Source organism: Python bivittatus, unplaced genomic scaffold, assembly GCF_059951505.1.
Source record: "Python bivittatus isolate LINGU-HERP-01145 unplaced genomic scaffold, Pbiv_v1 ctg000980_np1212, whole genome shotgun sequence".
NCBI classification, from domain to species: domain Eukaryota; kingdom Metazoa; phylum Chordata; class Lepidosauria; order Squamata; family Pythonidae; genus Python; species Python bivittatus.
The window spans coordinates 60,511,577-60,532,199 of NW_028277125.1; the positions used below are offsets into that span (position 1 = coordinate 60,511,577).

The window sequence follows — 20,623 nt, forward strand, 5'->3', positions numbered from 1 at the left end:
GGAGAGTTCCACTGTCTTTTCATGCATTTGACTCATGCTTCACTTATCGTGGATTTGCAACTTCTTGCTTACTGATAAAGTCATTCAGGATGGGGATGCAACTCTTCCTCTGAATAGGCATGAGGCAAGGATTGTGAAACAACAATTGTTGGCATTATACAAATTCATTATTGACGTACCCAAGGCTAGTCAATTTCAAGATGAGAAGAAGGAGGTACATTAAATCGTGGCAACTTTCTGATTTCTTCAGGTTTCACTAAGCAACTCTGTGGCTGGTGTTCAACTGCCAATTTCGATGGCTTTCAGCAGTAGTTTGAATGGCACTGCATCATAAAAAATAGCTAAAAGAGGTAGGTGTTAATTTGCCCCCACAATACAATAAAGGTTAAGAAATTAAACTGAAGACAGAAAAACAAAGGGGCTACTTAATTTAAAAATAATTTAACTGTATAATTTATGAAGGCAGTGGCTATTTTACTTCATGAGGGTTCTAACTCATTCACAAAACATGAAGAAAAAGTGGGGGCAAAGGGATTAATAAAATTCAAGACTTAAAGTTGGAAATGCGACTAAATGAGACATCTCAGCCAGGAGTCTGAAGAAGGCCACAAAGCCAAAAATGTCTCCTTTAATCCTATTTTCTATTTCTAGCATGCATTTTAATAACCTCTTTGTCTATGCTACAACAATTTTAAGCAGATTTTCCACACTAGGAAGCAACATGGGTTAAAATGATTGCCTCCTGCACCTCATACATGAAGCACTTGGTTTAAGCCCGAAATCAGATAAGGAAACCATACAATTTAAGAAAGTATCCACGGACTTTCTTGACAAACATCCAAGGGCTGTAACACACAACAGTCTCTCACCATCACACATGCACACGCAGAAGCTCTTTTCTACCCACTGGAAGACTAAAGAAAACAGAAATGCCTTTTGCTGTGGAATTTCCTGATCAAATGTCACTGGGCAGAGAATTTCTTTGCTTTGGGGCAAAACTGTCAAAGGCTCTGGCACCTGCCATTTCCAATCTGAACTCGGAAAACAGTTAATATAAGCCATTAGCTAAGAGGACATGGCACAAAATAGAAAGCGAGGATGTGAAAGTTTAAGCAAATATTTCTGGGTGTGCAGAGAAATCTGTCACGTATGAAGCAAAACTACTTGGAATCTTTATGGGAAAGACGAAAGCAACTGGGTTAGGGTAATACGAGGGGGGACCCCCAAAAAACCAGAATTAACTTCTGGGGGGGCCTTGTAGGTGAGTGTCCTAGGAACCCATCTGCATCAGTGAACCAGCTGGGTTGTTGTGAGAAGCTGCGTTTGGCTTCAGTGAGGCTTTTTTTTTCAAGAGACTCTTTCAACACGTTTGCCTATTTCGTGATGGGTGATTCGTGCCTCGCTTGCTCACGCCTGAACAAAGAGACAATCGCTTGACTGCATGTCGTGCTTTGAAGGAGCATTTGGAGGCTGACCCTGATTTTTTTTTCAAAAGTCATAACCGGAGATGAATCTTGGTGCTATGCCTACGACCCCGAAACGAAACAGCAATCCAGCCAATGGAAAACTGCCACATCCCCACGACCCAAAAAAGCACAAGTGAAGTCAAACGTGAAAACAATGATTATCTGTTTCTTTGACGCGAGAGGGATTGTGCACTCAGAATTTGTTCCTCTGGGTGAAATGGTCAACCAAAGTTTTTATCTGGAAGTTCTGAGAAGGTTGTGTCGCGATTTGTGGAAGAAACGTCCTGAGTTGTGGCAAACAGGTGACTGGTTCTTCCACCATGACAACGCACCTGCACACACTGCGCTGAGTATTCAGCAGTTTTTGACCAAAAACAGCATGACCCTTGTGCCCCACCCTCCCTATTCACCAGATCTCGTGCCGTGCGACTTTTTCTTGTTTCCCCGGATGAAAAAAGTCCTCAAAGGGAAATGTTTTGCTGATGTGGAGGAGGTGAAACAAAAAATGTCAGAAGCACTAAAAGACATCAAAATCAATGAGTTCAAAATCTGTTCTGAGCAGGGGAAAAAATAGGTGTATTGCATCAAATAGAGAGTACCATATTTTTCCGACTATAAGATGATACTTTTTTCTAAAATCCTTACGCTAAAAATTGAAGGGTGTCTTATTCAAGGAAGGCAGCCGAGGAGAGAACCGCGCGGTTGCAAAACTGCCCATACTTTGTGTCTGCAAACAGGGTTCCTCCTATTTCTAGCCTCCAATCACGAGTGAAATAGCTTGACTCTGCAAATGGACTTCCTCCAATCATGAGCCTTATGTAACTGACGTCAGCTGATGCTGAACAAACCAATTAGAGGAAGTCTGTTTGCAGAGACAAGCTATCGGCAGTTTCACTCGTGACTGAATGTAATCAGTTAAGCAAAAGAGCCTGGAAATAGAGCTGCAGAGAGACGGTTTGGACCTCCTCCCACCGAGTGCATCAGGTAGAAGTTAACTAATTATTAGATAAAAATGTGTTCTGCACTATCTTTAAAATATTGATTTCTTAATTTTGGGTTGGAAAAGTGGGGGTCGTCCTGTACATAGGGGCATCTTATTGACTGAAAAATATGGTACTTTGAAGGTGACTGAAGTTTGAACATGTAAAGATAAATACACGATTTTTTATAAATCCAGGGTTTTTTGGGTCCCCCCCATATATTTACAAACCTCACTTCAACAATTATCTCATGCCTATACACAACAAATGACTTTTGAAATAAGCAAAACAAATGAATAAAATAAAAATCCTTCCTCTCCTGTTAACTGCATGTTCTACAGCAGGTTATCTGCTTGGATCTGCCTGTCTGAGCACCAGGTATAGATGAACAACTGCTCCACACTTAAAAAAGATTTACTGTTTCAACAGCACAATCTAGAATTCATTAGATTAGAGCTCTGTCATTTATGATACCCAACAATATGCAGCGATACTAATTCGGATAGAGAAATGGGCACACACCTGTACTCACAACCAACTTGTCAACTTATTTTTGCAAGAATCTAGCAAAATGTGGAACCAAAATATGCTGTTCACAGACAAGCTGGAGGATGTGATCAAGGGGTTTGATCAGCTTTAGTTTCCTTACTTCCTTTCATCATGCCAGTGATGATTGCATATAAACATGGATTAGATTTAGTCCCCCAGTTTTATTTCTGGTCCTTTATGATAGTCCTTTGTGCCTCTGAAACTGCATTCTGTCTTTTCCCTGGGTGAGTTGCAAGTGCCTTTGACATGGCATTTTAACTGAGCTAATAGTTCTGCTAAGGTCAGGCTGGTTATTGTAATTAGAGGAGGCACATGTTCTTCTGTCCATGTGTGCTACATCTTTTCTCCTCCTGTTCGTTAAAACATGTAAGAAACTTCATAACTCTGTTTAAAGCTAGGTAAAAATGTAGGTATTAAATCAGTAGAGCATAATATTTTAGCTAGAGAAATGACCATCTAATCTACCATTTTATTTCTGCTATGACCAGCTAGACCAGTGATGGTGAACCTATGACGTGTGTGTCAAAGGTGACATGCCACGATGTTTTGGGTGACACGCCAGCGTTCACCAACACCCGACAGCAACTATTCTCCCTGTTTGAGTTACCAAAGAAACCGAGTTTGTTTTACTCGTATTTCATTTTTGTAATTATTTAATGCTTCTTTATATAATACATAGCACCACACATGACTGGACTGTATTTTTTTTAAATAAATGAATATGTAAAGAATTGTTTCTCTTTTGTTCGGGGGGGGGTGACATGCCAGCAGAGTCAAGTTGGACATTTCCCACATTTTTGACACGCGAAGCCCAAAAGGTCCGCCATCACTGAGCTAGACAGTTTTAGGAACGCAGGAAGTGGCCTTATACTTTATCAGATCACTAGCCTATCTAAAGCAATACTGTCTACCTCTGGGGCCATTAGGGCCTTCCATTTCAGGGGTAGGCAGCCTGTGGCATATTCTCTATTTTTGAACTAAAAAACTTCAATAGAACTCTTTTATTGTTTATCAGCTTTTCAAATGGATATACAGTCTCTAATTTTATACATTCCACTGAGCTATTACAACTTAACAACTTAAATGACTGAATGGAGAATCTCTTGGCTTCGACTGGTACATTTCCCTCTTATTTTTCCATTTCAGCTTTTAATGTCCTTGTCTTTTCCTATTTTTGTTTCTATACGAAGGGTTTGAAGTTGGGATGTGCAAAACCTGCTGCAAGCAGAACATTCTGGAGAACTCCAGAACACTTTTTTTTTCTTTACAAGACCAATTTAGCCATTTTGGGAATACCCTGGCAGTTTTCCAGAAGTTAATCTTTTGGACAGTAAGCAGTTTGTGCTGCTCCAGGCATGGTCCAGCTGAGAAACAGTCCTGCTTCATCCAGAACATAATGCTACATTACAAACTAATTTGGGGAACTGATTTTCAAAAATCACCAAATCATCCACAGAATGGCCATGTTGGCATGGTCCAAAGGAGAAACAGATTCCAGAACAGTAGATTTTATGCAAACCTAGTTGGAAGTTATATTTTATCTTTTAGCCGCAGGGTTAAAGATGATGCTGTATCTCAAATCAAGGCCCCCACAATTCAAAATCCTTTTTCTAGAAAAAAGAAAAAGCAAATTTCACACTGATTAATCCATCAGCTTGTTACAAGTAACAGCTTATGAATATAGGCTCTGTGATAACAGCGCTCACAACATTTTAATGATTGGTTAATCAAGGATTCTTACATACACACACACACACACTCAGGGTAGGATGAATGAAGCACTTAGGGAAAATGGATTGTTAGCTCACCAAATACTTCTAGATGTCAGCTATACTTCTTAATACCACTTAATGAAGAGCTCTCAGCAACTGCAAAATGTGCCAGAAATTGGTTCAATGAAACAACGTTCCTTGGCTTTCACTTTACAACTCCATATTTCTTACAAGCAAACAGCACAATATGCTGTATACTAATTTCAAAAATGAAACAACAGTAAAAATATCCAGCAACAGCATCAAGATTTGCCCTTTCCCAGAGAGCAGACAAAACAAGATTTCTGTTCTGGCCTGTCTGTAGTCAACAACATAGTGCTCAGCCACCACCCACAATTCAAACAATATTTTTGTACATTATTTGAACACCAGTCAAGACACAACAGCAAGGTATTTTTTTAAAAATCCCCTACTGAAATTCAGTCAGGAGCACATCCGCTTCCAGATTCCTTTCAGGGGGAAAAAAAGGCTACTCTTATCTTTCTCAAATGAAAAACTTTTAAATTTGCCTCTCTTAAATTTCTGTTATTTTTAGTCAATTTCTCCAACCCACCAATATTGTTTTGAATTTTATTTCCAGTTTTGGGCTGAGAGGGTATAACTGGCCCAAGGTCAACCAGCTGCCTCCATGCCCAAGGTGGGAGTAGAACTCAGTCTCCTGGTTTCTAGCCTGGTGCCTTTAACCACTACACTTTAACCACTACACCAAACTGGTCCTCACTGGAACTGTACTTTATTGTTATATGGCATAATAACAGAATTGTGAAAGTCTGACAGATATTATTCATCTGGCCCTGAATATTTAAGCTCATGCAAAGCAAAGAGTTATTCCCAAGCCACTTTTCTATCAGTCTTCTTCTTCCAGCTTTTCAGTTACCTGGTGAAAGATACACCCTCTAATTGGGGAAGACTGAGTCAGAAAAGTAGTTGAATGCTTCTTTTTTTTTTTAACTGTCTATCAACAATTTGCCATTTCAACTGAACAACTGGTGTTTTGAACACTATCTGAAGAAGCCTTTTTTTTGTGGTTAGTAACATCCTTCACCAACTTCAGCTACTCTGAGCTTTAGCTTTCCTGACACCATCTCTATAATTCCAGGCTATCTATCCATACTCTTACTTAGTGGTTTCTTCCGTTTTACATCTTGTATGTCTGCCTTTTTTTTCCCTAGAGTAGATCTTCACTAAGCTTTTTGTGCAGCTACATGGGTTTCTTCCTCTCTGGAATAGTTAACAACTGTGCTTCTAATATCTCCTTTTTAAGGAACGCACTCCCACCCCCACAACTATTAGCTTCTCCTGCCATGGAATCCTACTTATAATTGTTCTGAGTTTATTAAAATATGTGTTTTAACAACGTAAGTTTAGTGTTCCTTACAATCAAGAACTACAGCACTACACTGTCACTTTCCGTCAATGAGCCTGCTACTACTACTTCCTTGACTAAATATTTATTGGTTAGTAATCTGAACTTTTTTTTTTTTTTTGGCTGATCACATCTTTAAAAAGCTTGTAGTGCCCTGAAAAGAGTACCTAGGTGCTTTATATATAGATGTAGTTCCCTGAGTTGCAATTGTCTTCATGCAACAATTGTAAAACTGAATCCCCAATCCTCTTTGGAGGCACAGTAAAAATTATTTCTGATAGTGAGGTGAAAAGAGAATGGTATTGAGTAGAATGATGCCAGATACCACTGGATAGAGATATATTTCAATCTGGAACTTGAGTTTATTCTCCAAGCCTTTCTAATAAGACAGATCAGATAGCTAACTAAGAGAAAGGTAGACTTTCTCAGTACTGACATCTATCCTGGTTTTATCACCCAGAGTGATTTGCCTGATGCTACATTGTGCTATTTTCAGAAATAAGCGAAAGTTTTCATACAAACTTGTTAAAAGCTCTTTAATAAATTCTGCAGCTTTGGATTTTGACATTTTTAAGATGAACACAAAAACATAGCTACTGTGAAAATGTTGCTACAATACAAAATAGAGGGTAAGATTAAACACTGTGTTTTAATACATTTTATAGTGTAACAATATTTGCATTATTTCTTTTATATTTTAATACTTCTGTGTCCTTCACACAGTAGAATTTGGGTAGTATAGCCATAAACATATACATAAATAGGGCAGTTCTTATGGTACAGTTTATACTACTCAATGGGTCTGGGCAGAGAAAGAGACTCAAGGTGTGAAATGTGATCTGGAGTCACATGGCCATCAGGAACATGTTAACACCGTTGGTCTTTCCTGGGATCGCACAGCTGCCTCTACAGCTAATGTACCATTCCAGGAAAAGATGCAGTTGCTTTAAGGTGTTCTTGGCAGAGGCTAGGAGCAATCAAACACACATGCCAAATCTCAATCTGTGTTTCAAATCTAATTTCGGTACAAGATCTAGATTGTAACTTCAGCAATCTCTTTTGAAAATCATCTTTGTTTTTGGTTTCATTTTTCATTTGCCATGCTATTGCGGAAGTTATAATGCATCCCTTCCATGAGTAGATGACACTTTCTGCTCAAAGAAAGGCATTGTTGGATTCAACCTCATTATACTTTAAATGAACTGCACAATTACAATCAGGAACCTGAACAAATTCTACCTACAATAAACAAAAATGTATAACACACAGGAATAAAAGACATCTTAAAATAAACATCTGATTATGACGGAAAACTTTAAGTGCATGAAAAAACTCCAGTAGCCAATGTCCAAAAGCAAACCAAGTTTTAATCAAAAGAAGTAAATGCAAAGCGTGATGTAGCATGAAATATCTCCAGAGACCTGTTTAGTGAAATTAACTAGTAGTTTAATAGAAAAAAAAGGGGCTGATATACGAGAGTGCTGCAATTTCTTCATAGAAATTAACATTTCAATCCTGTTTTTATCTAGAAGTCATTAAACTGTGCAACATGAATTATTGGAACTGTAGCAGAGAATTAACTCTATTCATCAAGGAAGTCCAAACAGTTTAGAGTGCATCTGTAATGAAAAAATAGCTTCACATTTCTATCTCTTCTCATTAAAGCAAACCAGTTTTCCCTCTCTCAGTATATAAAACTGTCTTCTCTTCACGTAATTTATATTACCATAAGCCCACTCACATTCTAAACTATTACACGCCTCCAATTAATTTTTGCGGCTTTTGCCTGAAAATTTAATGAGATAGTAGTGTAGGAACCTGCTGACTCCAGATTATGTGTGTACTTCCAGTATTAATGCTGGCATAGTAAAATCATCTGATAACATGCTTGATGGGAGCTTTGCACTATTGGGAAAGTAGTTAAGGGAGCAGGTAAACCTATTCCAACCATTTACTCCTTTTAAAAAAAGAGATAAATAATTATCAAAGTTAACTAAAATTATAAGAGTAGCTCCCTATTAAGTATTTAGAAAATTAAGATTTTCACACTTCAAGCGTAATCCCCGAGAGAGATTTTTCAGTAACATCTTATCTGTTTTTAAGTATGTTTGAAGTCACAGAATTCCTAGAAGAACATTCAGATCGCTTTAGAATGTTAAAATTTATTCAAGGCCTAAGACAGAGACATATTTTAAAAATCTTATATGAGAGTACCATAACATAGAGAAATTAGTTTATCTACTAAAATGTAGGGTTTGTGTAGATTTAAAAACAGATTAATTTGGAAAGGAAAGGAAATTATGGATGATTGCATGACAATATAACATGGATCAAAAAGTAACTGATTCATTACTTCCTACTTATATCAAGCTGGATCTAGAGAACGACTGGGAAAAGTTTAATTTTGATTCCATAATAACTTTCAAGTGAGATTCTTGTTTATCCCTAGTTTTCAAGTTTCATAAATGGGACCAAGACATTTGATAGCATCCCTGAACTTATAGATATAATGCAGATAGATAGAGGAACACAGAGCTCACTGACAGCCCAGGGGCATTCATGTAAATAAAGGTGATGCTAGATAGTGGCATTTCATTTTGCAGCATGCCACCTTCGTATTTTTTAAAATAATAGTTTGAAAATGCAGCTGCAACAGCAGGTCCAGTGAGCACCAAGGGAAGTATCTATTACCGTCCTGAATGCCTTGTTGGAGACCATGGCTATAGAGCAATCCTCAACAGAAACAAAAAGTCTATGGCATGCTTAAACAGCACATGATCAGAACTTTAAATTATTCAGCTTAATACTGCAAGTATCATTCAAATAAATTAATCATCTGAATCTACCACCAAAAAAATCTCCTCAATAATCCAGGGTAAAGAATCACTAAAATCGCAAAGCTATTTTTAGAAACCTTGATTAATATATATTTTTTCCATTTATTTTAAGACAAGGAGGTCACTAAAAGTGCAACAAGTACTATTCCTGTCACACTGGAAGCTGTAATGCAACATTTCCAAAAATCCTTATCCCTAGTTATGGTGACAGGGTGTGTGCCTTGTTAACCAGTAATCTGTATCTAATCCACCGGCATTCACAATGCAATCTACAGGCTACTGTCCAACTTGGGAATTGCTGATGTAATAATTTATTTAAACAAAACTAAATGAAACTCAGAATTTTCTCTGCATCATTCAAGTTTTATAACTTAGATTAACTAATTCAGAAAGAAAGCTAGAAAAGAAAAACAAAGCCTTATCAACCACTTTCTTTTCTAAAATGGCTTGCTGGCAACATGTTCACACTTAAAGAAAAGACTTAGGTAAATTTGCAACTTTCAGGTTCAACATCTGTCTCCATCTGAGCTATACTTGTTTTTTTCCTACTCCTGTGATGAACACCTGTACACATTTTTAAATGGATTCTGGAGGGAGCATTTTCAGGTATTGCGCTCCAGATTTATTAGGATCCGGTATAGAAACCTTGCTATAGGGGTTTTCCCCATTGGAAGCCTGGCTAATAGCACAAGATTGTCTATTGTAAGACCACACTTACAGTGCAAACTTATCAAAAGCATCTCAGAGATAAATCCCAATGAGTTAAATGAGACTTATTCTCAGGCTAGCAAATATAGCAATTTTCCAAGCCAGATGCCCTCTAGATGCATTGGGACTTCAACACTCAAAATTCCCAGCTAGTAAGATAAGACTGCTCCTGTCTTGTTTTTTTAAATGAAATAATGTTTTAGTTGCAATCCCAAATACACGTATTAAGGAATAAGCCCTACTATTCAGTTGAGTTGTTCCAAATAAATCAATAGAGAATACTGTGATAATGTGGATTCCAAACATAGCTAACAAAAGTTTCTAAAGAGTTGTATTATAAGCAAAAATTGTATACACAATAATTTGAGAAAGTTCAATTTTAGAAAATGCTTTTGCAGTCAGCAAAGTATGCACTTTTAAGAACAGACAATTACATTCTTATAATCAAATTTAATTTCTAAAAAGGCATGTCCTTTCATGCCCCAGATGTGAGTGTTGTGTGTGTTTTGCTTCTATGAAAACACAGATTGCAAAAACATGGCAAAAATTGGCAAATATTGATTTTGTTACAGTGAGTTTCAAATTCACGCAGTGTACCTAATCAGTATTTGGGAGGCCTCAGTTTAACTGTTGTTGAAACCTCACAGGAATTCACACCAAGAAAAAAATGGATTATGGGCATGAATAACTTGTCACCAGTGGGTGGACATTCCAGCTCCCCAAGAAAATCAATCCTCATCTGCCCCTTCAACCTTGTCTTTAAAAGGAACTTATACAGTGTCTTTGAAAGAAGCTTCAGTGTAAAATTTCATAATCTGTCTCAACACAAAGCATCAGTACAAAAATCTTGGACTTCAGTTATAACAACAGCTTGTAATCGCCACATCCCAGTACTGAAGCCATAATAAACTTCAAGTTAAATATGTTTATACTGATTATAGCTCTCATCAATATACGACACACAAATATTTCCATTGCTGCTTTCTTTTCTTTGTATTTCTTTGTAATTTTTAAAATGTTGGATGAAACTTTTAATTTTGCCAGTTGCTCTTTTTGGATCATCAGATCCAAATCATATTACCACAGATGCATACTATTTAAATACTACAACACCTGACCTCAATAGGACACATGAAATACATTTTATATTAAAAAGATATAGATTTCCTGACTTCCTCACCATCAGCCTTGCTCACTATGCCAATAGACAAATCAAAATCTGCATTTAAATTGAATGTTTTGATGTATAAAAAGTGGGCAGCCTCAGGGTAGAGGTATCGTTTTCCATCTTCTATACAAAATTACATTTAAAATCTAATCAAGGATTTTAAAAATGCACTGGACATTTGAAGTTGTCATTCTATTACCCAGTTTTATAGTTAAAAAGTGAATTTCTTCTGCCAACACATTATTTATAGGAAGGAACATTCATTAATAAAAATAGTGTGATATTTCAGCATTCTGTATCAACTTAATCTTAAGAAAAGATTGCATTCAGCCAGGTTTTGTAAATCACCATGGCTCATAATTCCAGCCATTATTCAGTGAGAAATTCAAGCAGTTGGATTTCATTAACATATGTTGTAACAAATCTGCATTTTTAGATTTGTCATAATGTGCAATGACCAGCTCAGTGACCTGAACCTAATAGGCTTTCATGTGAAATGGCCTTATCAGATGGGTTCTTCTAACCTTTATACCTTTTACAGTCCCAATAAAGATGCCACATGCATTCTCAGGTACTGACCAGATTACAGAACAAACGGGAACAACCTGAGCATCACTGACATTACGGTTGTCCTAGTCCAGCAGGACCTATTTAAGCATCCTGCAATACTGTGGGCTTGGAAGGGAAAAATATCTAACAAAAGGTCTTAGAACAGGATCTGTGAAAACATCAAGCCCTGCCTTAGGTTTGAAGGAAACTGCATAATCTATTTGTCTTGGCAATTAACCATTTAGAAGTTTGCTTATTGGGATCAAACAAGAGTTAGTACAGCAACCAAAGAACCTCTGGGCTAGTATCTGCCACCAGAGTTGGTTCATGGCTTCAGCTTCTGCTAAGTAAGAGATCTAGGCTCAGACATAATACTAAAGAATTCTATAAAACATTCCATTGTTTGTCTACCTACTGTACTCCTACTGGCAAAGAGAAGTGAGCAGGATTCATTTAGAAGGGTGAACCAGCACAATTACTTTAATCCTGTTACACCAAAACCATGCCTGAAGAGGACCAATATGTCAACCAAAATGTTATTTCCTGAAATGCTGTATATAGGTACTAGGAATCCACTGTGCAATGAGGATTGCCTGTCATGTATACATAGATTTGTATTCCAGATTAGAAAACAGTAAGATAGTTATCAGATGGAAACCTAGGTATTATAATCAAATTCTGACCTGAAATATCAATGAAAATTAGAGTTTAAGCCAATATCACAGAACTGTATTAAACTGAATGGGTACATCTAGTGAAACACAGTGGTTAAGTCTATATGCAATGGACACCAATTCAAATGTTACTTCAGATAATCTCAGGCACCTTGTATTAAACACACTGACATAAAAACACCTGCATAGGATATGTAGTTACATATCCAGGTTTGACTGGAACAGCCTAGTCAAACCTGGATATGTGGTTTATCCTATCCAGGTGTTTTAAGCTGCAATCTGGGCCTTCCAGCTGTTTTTTAAGAGAGCTTGGCAGTACAGATCTACAATGGGGGAGTATGGGTTTAGCTGTCTTCACTTGCTCCCTCTTTGCCTGCACAAGCCAGCAGGCTCAAGTAGACAAAATGGGTGTGAGTTTAAATGTTTAAATTTGTGCTCTCCCTTTGCCTGGAGTGTAGCACTTTTTCAAAAACATTTATGGTTGTCAATCACTGGACTCACAAAACTATACCTTATTGCATGACTCTCTGCTGGGTATAAGGACATCTTTCGTATTTTATCACGTTCAAAAGCCTAGGAGTCATAAAAACTATGCTGAAATAAGACATGTTTGGAAACAGACTCATGCTTTGTTGGAAATACTACAGGGAAATGAGAAGAGAATTTTATTATGGCATCATCAAGAGAAAATTTAATCACACAGATTTATTAATGATCAAACTACAACAATATGATTTATTTCCCAATGTTATCTGAAGCTTTGCATTTCTAATTAATTGGAAAACTGCCATATAATTTTAAAAATTCACAACTGAATTGCATATAACCTAAGACTGAAATCCTGAACATTTATTTAGCAATGGTTTAAACATGAAAAGAATACTTCTAAATGGTTCCTTAGTGAACAAACTTAAGTAACTCAGCAGAATACAGAATTCGAAAAGCAGTTTATTGTTAGTAGAGTGACATCTGTATACTTTAATATAATGTACAGTCTCTCGTCTACATCTAACTTTAATACTGATGCAATTGTCCGATGAAAATAAAGTTCAATTTATATTCTGCTAAATTTATAACCTGCTATAAATTTCACATGCTAGCAAGGTTATGCTCAAAATCCTACAAGCTAGGCTTCAGCAATACATGAACCGAGAACTACCGGATGTACAAGCTGGGTTTCGAAGAGGCAGAGGAACTAGAGATCAAATCGCCAACATTCGCTGGATCATGGAGAAAGCACGAGAGTTCCAGAAAAATATCTACTTCTGTTTCATTGACTATGCAAAAGCCTTTGATTGTGTGGATCACAACAAACTGTGGGAAGTTCTTAAAGAGATGGGAGTACCAGACCACCTTACCTGTCTCCTGAGAAATCTGTATGTGGGCCAAGAAGCAACAGTTAGAACCGATCATGGAACAACCGATTGGTTCAAAATAGGGAAAGGTGTACGACAAGGCTGTATACTGTCACCCTGCTTATTTAACCTATATGCAGAGTACATCATGAGAAATGCCAGGCTGGAAGAATCACAAGCCGGAATTAAGATTGCAGGGAGAATCATCAACAACCTCAGATATGCGGACGATACCACCCTAATGGCAGAAAGTGAAGAAGAACTAAAGAGCCTCTTGATGAGGGTGAAAGAGGAGAGTGCGAAAGCTGGCTTGAAACTCAACATTAAAAAAACTAAGATCATGGCATCTGGACCCATCAATTCCTGGCAAATAGAAGGGGTAGAAATGGAAGCAGTAACAGACTTCATTTATTTGGGCTCCAAGATCACCACAGACGGAGACTGCAGCCATGAAATTAAAAGACGCTTGCTCCTTGGGAGGAAAGCTATGGCAAACCTAGATAGCATATTAAAAAGCAGAGACGTCACCTTGCCGACAAAGATCCGCATAGTCAAAGCTACGGTTTTTCCAGTAGTAATGTATGGCTGTGAGAGCTGGACCATAAAGAAGGCTGAGCGCTGAAGAATTGATGCCTTTGAACTGTGGTGCTGGAGAAGACTCTTGAGAGTCCCCTGGACTGCTAGGAGGTCAAACCAGTCAATCTTAAAGGAAATCAACCCTGATTGCTCATTGGAAGGATCGATAATGAAGCTCAAGCTCAGATACTTTGGTCACCTAATGCGAAGAGAGATCTCTTTGGAGAAGACCCTGATGCTGGGAAAGATTGAAGGCAAAAGGAGAAGAGGACGGCAGAGGATGAGATGGTTAGATAGCATCACTGAAGCAATGAGCATGAAACTGAGCAAACTCAGGGAGGCAGTGAAAGACAGGAAGGCCTGGCGCAATATGGTTCATGGGGTCACGAAGAGTCGGACACGACTTAACGACTAAGCAACAACAACAAATAAATATGAGAAAAAACAGCAGAGTACCTTTTGGAACTTTAAAGAATAAAGAAAATTATGCCATAAAGTACTGTGAACTTGGTTGGAAAGGTATAGGAAACTACAAGACAGAGAAAAATGAAATTAAAAGGTATATGGTACAATTATCTTCTTGACAGTAGTTTATAAGACAGACATTCTTAAATTTGTGAGGCAATTAATAATGTTTGCGTGAGAATACAATTGTCTCTGTTCATTTTTCAAGAAATAAACTTTATTTCTTAAATTCTTGAATTTAAGATATAGCCATTTTATGAATGGCTATTCTCAACGAGTTAATTGCCACAGTCTGAAGGTTCTACATTTCATTTTCCACACTATTTACTATTTGCCACCCAACCAAGATGAGAGAGAATCTGAGTGTGCTGGCATAGAAACTGTGTTGATTTGTACATTCAGTTCACTCAATTCCAGTGCAAATCAACATAAGCAAACATGTATTTTTTAAATACACACAACACACATACTACATACACCCACACACCAAAATTAATCCAACCATCCTCTTACTTAAATACAATTTTCTACGATTTGCAAACTGACCAATCAAATTTTAACATATCTAAGACGCTCCAACAATGTAAACAAAACAAACTTGTAGCTTTTTGTAGCAGTTGTATTTCAGGCTTGACAGACATGAAGATCTTACCTAACCAGTGCAGAATGGCAAATTAATGTGTGGTAGATATATAGGAGTATTCATATTTACCCACTTAGGTGACCTTTTCATGAATTAAAAAAGTAGACTGCTGGCCTTTAAAATGTTATAAGCCTCTTGGTGTTGATTGTGAAATATAAAAAAACTAAGATGATTTGAGCCAAGATTATTTTCTCAAGAGAAAATGCTGAACCATAGACAAGAATACAAACACATGAAAAATAAAGAACATCTTGGACTTCAGTATGTACAAATGGCAATCCAGATTTAACTGTTATATCACAGAAACTCAGAAATGACTGTCTCCCAAAATGAGCACTACTATTTTCTTCAGGCATTTTCATATGTATCAAATCATAACATTATGATCCTAAGCCCAAGTTTTTGCTATAAATTATGGTCATATGGTATATGACTTCAATAAGTAGTACGAAGCATAACATATGTTTAATTTATAACTCTCTCAAAATGATCCAAATTACTTTTGTTTGTAAGATGAAATAGGGTATAATAATTTAATAAGATTTGCACAATAAAAAAGAATATGCATGTGGAAAAAATATAGTAATACCCCCAAAGGTTGAACAAATGTTAAGGAACAAAAGAAGCTTCTAATAATTTAATTATTCAATTCTCCACAATCTTATAAATCAAATATTTGCTTCCCATACCATTAGTTAAAAAAAGAGGAAAAAAGGCCTGGGGGAGGACAAAATAGGACAAGAAAGGTTTGATTGTTTGTTTTTTTAATGTCAGCTAAGAAAGGAATCTAAGGGCAAGCACACTACTTTTAGATATTAAGCTCTACTCATTATCAGTGTGAACTGAAGTACCAATAGAAGAGAATATAAGTAACTTAGGGTTGAACTGTGGAGTCCTTGGGGTTCTCTGAGCTTGTTTTGTTGCAGACGTTTTGTTACCTGGCTAGGTAACATCTTCAGTGCTAGAAGGGAGTGGGGTTTGCTCTCTGTAAGTACTACAGCAGGGGCTGGCAACTCAAGTGCAGCCCCTGGATCCAAGAAAGTTGCCCCACCCCTACATTAATTGTGAGGTCAGAATACTGAACATCAAAGTTCATTTCATGGTAGCCTTTCGAGCATCAGGAAACAGGTGACTAGAACTGTACTTCACTGAGACAGACTACTGTAACAGAATCTTACAAGCCTGACTGTTTTTTCCTTCCATCCCTCTTATGCCCCAGGAAGTCAGGAAACAGCTGGTCTGAGTCTCTTCTTAATACTTTCCTGGTCTCAAAGCATCTTTTTGCACTTGCTGTGATTGTAACAATCTCTCAATAGTTTCTCCAAAACATCTCCATGGCCCCCTACATTTGAAGACTTCTTCAAATGTTACATTTCTTGATGTGTTATGATCTGATGACATTACTACCAAAAAATTATATTCACAAACCTGAGTCTCTACACAGGAAATGTAAAATCCCCTGAGAACTATGAATGCCATCACAAAGCATATAATTAGATCTCACATACTGCCAAGTGCAGGAGACAAAAGATGAGGTGTGATTCCTAAAGATGCTTGTTTAACTATGGCTGCATATACACAAAATGTACGTTGGGAAAGGGGCAGTAGCAACCCTATTGTCCAAGTGACAGTAAAATCCCATGTAACTTTTTAAGAGATTTATGTCAACATACAACGCTCATACAAACATCATAGCAACTCTTCCCACCCACTCCCACCTCCAGTTTTATAATACACCTACAACTCACTTCCTATAGATTAAACCATTTTAGAGTTTTTGTGCTCTGATACCTTTTGGTATCAAATAATATTTTGCTGTTCCCAAAATACCCCTTCCAAGTTTCTCTTTTTCTCTCTGTATATCCCACAAAGCAAGCCTTTATTGAAAGGGATGAGCTTAAAGGTTTCTTGTTTAAAATCTACTCTTCTCTGCACACTGAACACTAATATATATTAAGTCCTTCTTATCCAAGAGCTCTGTACAATATGGTATAGGATCACAAAAAAGGGAAGTATGTCCCAGATGTCCTCTTTTATGCCCAATTGGGGTTAGAGAGAATAATTTTCATAAATCCATATTAATCCTATGTCTCTTTCAGTGGAGAAATAAAAAGTCTACTGAGAGTTAAATGCAGTCAAAATAAAAATGGAAAAATAGTTGTTTAAAGAAATGCTATGCCACAAATAATAAAACTATACATTAGCATCCCTACAAACGCAAATAGAATCCCAGTTGTAACAGGCTGATAGCTGTTTTAGTTCAAAGAGATAGAAATAACACTTTCTCCACAGAAAATCACATATGGAGGAGCTTTAAGTGGAGGCAGACTATCACAACTGTACTGCACCAGAAATGAGTCAAATAATGATTTTTATTGTTAATAATGAAAGCCAAGTAATTCATAAAAATGAACAGCCTAACTAAATTTAAAACCTCTCTTCATTGTTGGCAACAACAGGGGAAATAACACTGTTTTTTCATCTTAATCACGTTCTTTTATTAGTAAAAATGGTTTTCCTTTTCATTTAGATGGAGAACTAGTTGACCTTGGGTAACCCTGAAAAATCTAAGCAAGGTCAGGTCGGACTGAATCCATGAAGGATTTCCAAGGTTGTAGGCTTGACTGCGAAGTCAAAGTAGGAAAAGCAGGCATCTAGAATTCTGTCCAAGTCCTTTACAAGAGCTCCACTCTGAGTCATGTGATCAGAATGGAGGCGACCCAAGAATGGAAGAATCAACCACATTCTGAGTGGCTGCCCAACTGCCATAAGGATGCCCTGGGATAATTTTTCTGAAGTTTTTTTTCCTCCACAGTTCCCAACTGCATTCATCTCATTTTTGAACCTGATCTTTCTCCTGCCGGCTTCTCCCACTGCACTGAATTTAGTCCTGTTCTGTTCTGAAAGAATTATGTTGCTGACAGAGAAACGGCCATAGAGACGGCCATACGTGAGCCCCTTTACGTATTTTCTTTCCACCATTCCATTGGACTGGAATGAATAAGAAGGTCCAGGAAGAAGGCAAGGGTAAACGCTTCCACGGTGTTGCCAAAAGAAAAAAAAAAGTCCATGAAATCACTAGAGGTTGAGCTTGATTCAAAATGGGCATTAGGTTTCATAAAAGCAAGATGGAGACACTCCTCTTCCCGATTCCTTTTGTACACTTTAAAAAGAGGTCCAGAAAGGTCACCTATCATAAATTAGGCATAGACTGGTCTCACAACATACAGGATGCCCTATTTTACACAGATGTTTAAAATGGGGGCCAATTCGCATGAGCAAAGCCCCTCCACACATCTCTTGAACTCACTGAATATAGAAAACTACATGTCCTAAAAGCAACTAGACTAAAAACTATCTTCTATAATGTATCGTTTTCTGTCTGGAAAGAACTGGGATGAGGAAGAAGAAAAACACTACAACGTAGTTCCATCTGCAGGATGAGCTAGTATAACCCAGACACAAATTAAAAACAAGTCAGTACAGTATGTTAACACTGATTGGGGACATGAACACTGACAATGAATGTGTTTAGGTGTCACAGAGCTCTGCAGCTTGAGTGAATGGCTAAATAAACCAGGAAAGCTTTGTCTGCGGTTTGTGATTTGTGTAATTCTGGAATTCTGGGTTATTCTTCTTCCTAAGGCAGTTATAAACCAAGAGTAAATCACAGCTCATGACCTTGACAGAGTAAAAGTAGCAAACCAGAGTTATGTTTCCACATAACCCTAAATAAATCATAAATGGAATCATTAGTGGTTAATAAAGAAAGTGGGTGCCAAAGAATACTGTTCGTTGACAGTTAAATCTAAATGGCTTACTAAAACCTCCCTAACCTGGTACTCTCCAGCTGTGTTGAAATGCAATAACCAAGATAACTGGAAGGCACTAAGTGGGGGAAAGGGTGGTTTACTATGACACTGGAATATATCACAGTATTGTTCCCTTGTTTGGCTAAATGATGACCACAGAAATGTTCACTCACTGGCTATTTTTGTAGCATGAGTAGCAATGTAATCCTTGACCATGTAAACCCATTCCCCTAAGAATTAATCTACCCAGTTCGAGATTTCTATGTCTAGAAAGTAGCATTTGAAGAATGAGGAGGTCACAACAGCATCACACTTTCTTTCACCTCAGAGATGCCTACTTCAAGCAGTTCTAATGACAGAGCCGGCCAGTTTTGCTACTCACTGGAGGCATCTGCTGCTCACTTCAGGAAATTAGCATATACACATGGATTAAAAAAAAAATCTCATCTATGAACGAAAATGCCTGCAAATATTTGATGTAAGGTATGAAACTGCTAACGAGTATCCAAACAAAAATAAGATCTCTTTACAGTACATTGTTTCAATATATTATGACATTTATAAAATCATAAATTTTTAACTAATCAGACAATTCTTTTATGCACCAAGATTTAATATTCTTTACACATTAGGCACATTTTCCCCTGCCTAACATTATATCTTCTGCCATTTATAATTAATTTTAACAGCTTCTGCAACTTATCCCACAGGTTGTTGCTGTTTCTTTTAAACAGTGTGCTGCTGAGAAATTGATTTGTTTTCTCCATATGCCAACAGAAATCACATTATAAAATATGCATAAATGTCATTTCTTTGGCTGCTTGAGGATTAGTGCAGAGTAAGAGCATACTTTAATACACGTGCACGCACACACGCACACACACAAAAGAGAGGACATGAAATGCAATATATCCCCAATGATGCCGCACATCCAGTTCCATCTTGCTTGCAGTCGCACAGGCATGGAATTCTACTTACCTAATACAAACAAATATTCACTTTCCAAGAAACCCCATGTCCATAGTAGTTTCAAAAATGCGGCATGCAATTTTTCTGATTTTTTTCTGATGCGAGATCATCATTCATCTTCAGGGTAGCTAGAAAGCTCATGAGCTATCCAGAACCTAAGGGCCAAAATACATACACTCTGAGAGAAAAGGGATCAGTTTGGGCGATGTAAATGGCACATATGAAGGATCCTAACTTAGATTAGGAATACAATAGATACTAAGAATTAACACGTCTTATTTCATAATGACAGTCCTCATCTAGACTGGGCTTCTATGCTTATTGTAGAGCCAAAAGGGAAAAAAAATACAGCTGATCGTTTTATTTCAAAGTTAATTGACCCAGATAAAATGTTGGTACACCTAGTTAATGCATTGTTAGTGTGTAAAAGATTATTCAGTGTCTGATCATTTTGAAGTGAAAGGAAGAATATCTATCCCCTCTCTCTACACACACACACACAGAGAAATCAGCTACTGAGGATGATATATAAAAATTCCATATCCTTGACTGTAATTGTAAGGGCCCATCAAACAGGAATCCATAGTCATTTCCTATACAGTGAGCAGTTCAATTTCTGTAATGTGCAGACAAGCCGCTAGGGCTGCTTTTGTGCATCAACAAAACAGTTTGATAGTTCAGCCAGCACAGTGATGCTCTCTGCCTGCAACATGCCCTGTTATGTGGCAGACTTC

The 20,623-nt window shown here is 37.4% G+C and overlaps 1 protein-coding gene across 4 annotated transcripts in view; it reads right to left on the bottom strand.

The window, feature by feature from the left end:
• CTBP2 (C-terminal binding protein 2) overlaps nucleotides 1-20,623 on the bottom strand; it is a 238,947-nt gene that overhangs the window by 169,182 nt on the left and 49,142 nt on the right. The window contains exon 2 of one of the 4 annotated variants that reach the window (XM_088131981.1): nucleotides 19,899-20,044. The exons of the other annotated variants lie outside the window; for them this stretch is intronic. The gene's annotated coding sequence lies outside the window, so the exon portion shown is untranslated. The remainder of the gene's footprint in view (nucleotides 1-19,898; nucleotides 20,045-20,623) is intronic. 4 annotated transcript variants of the gene reach the window in all.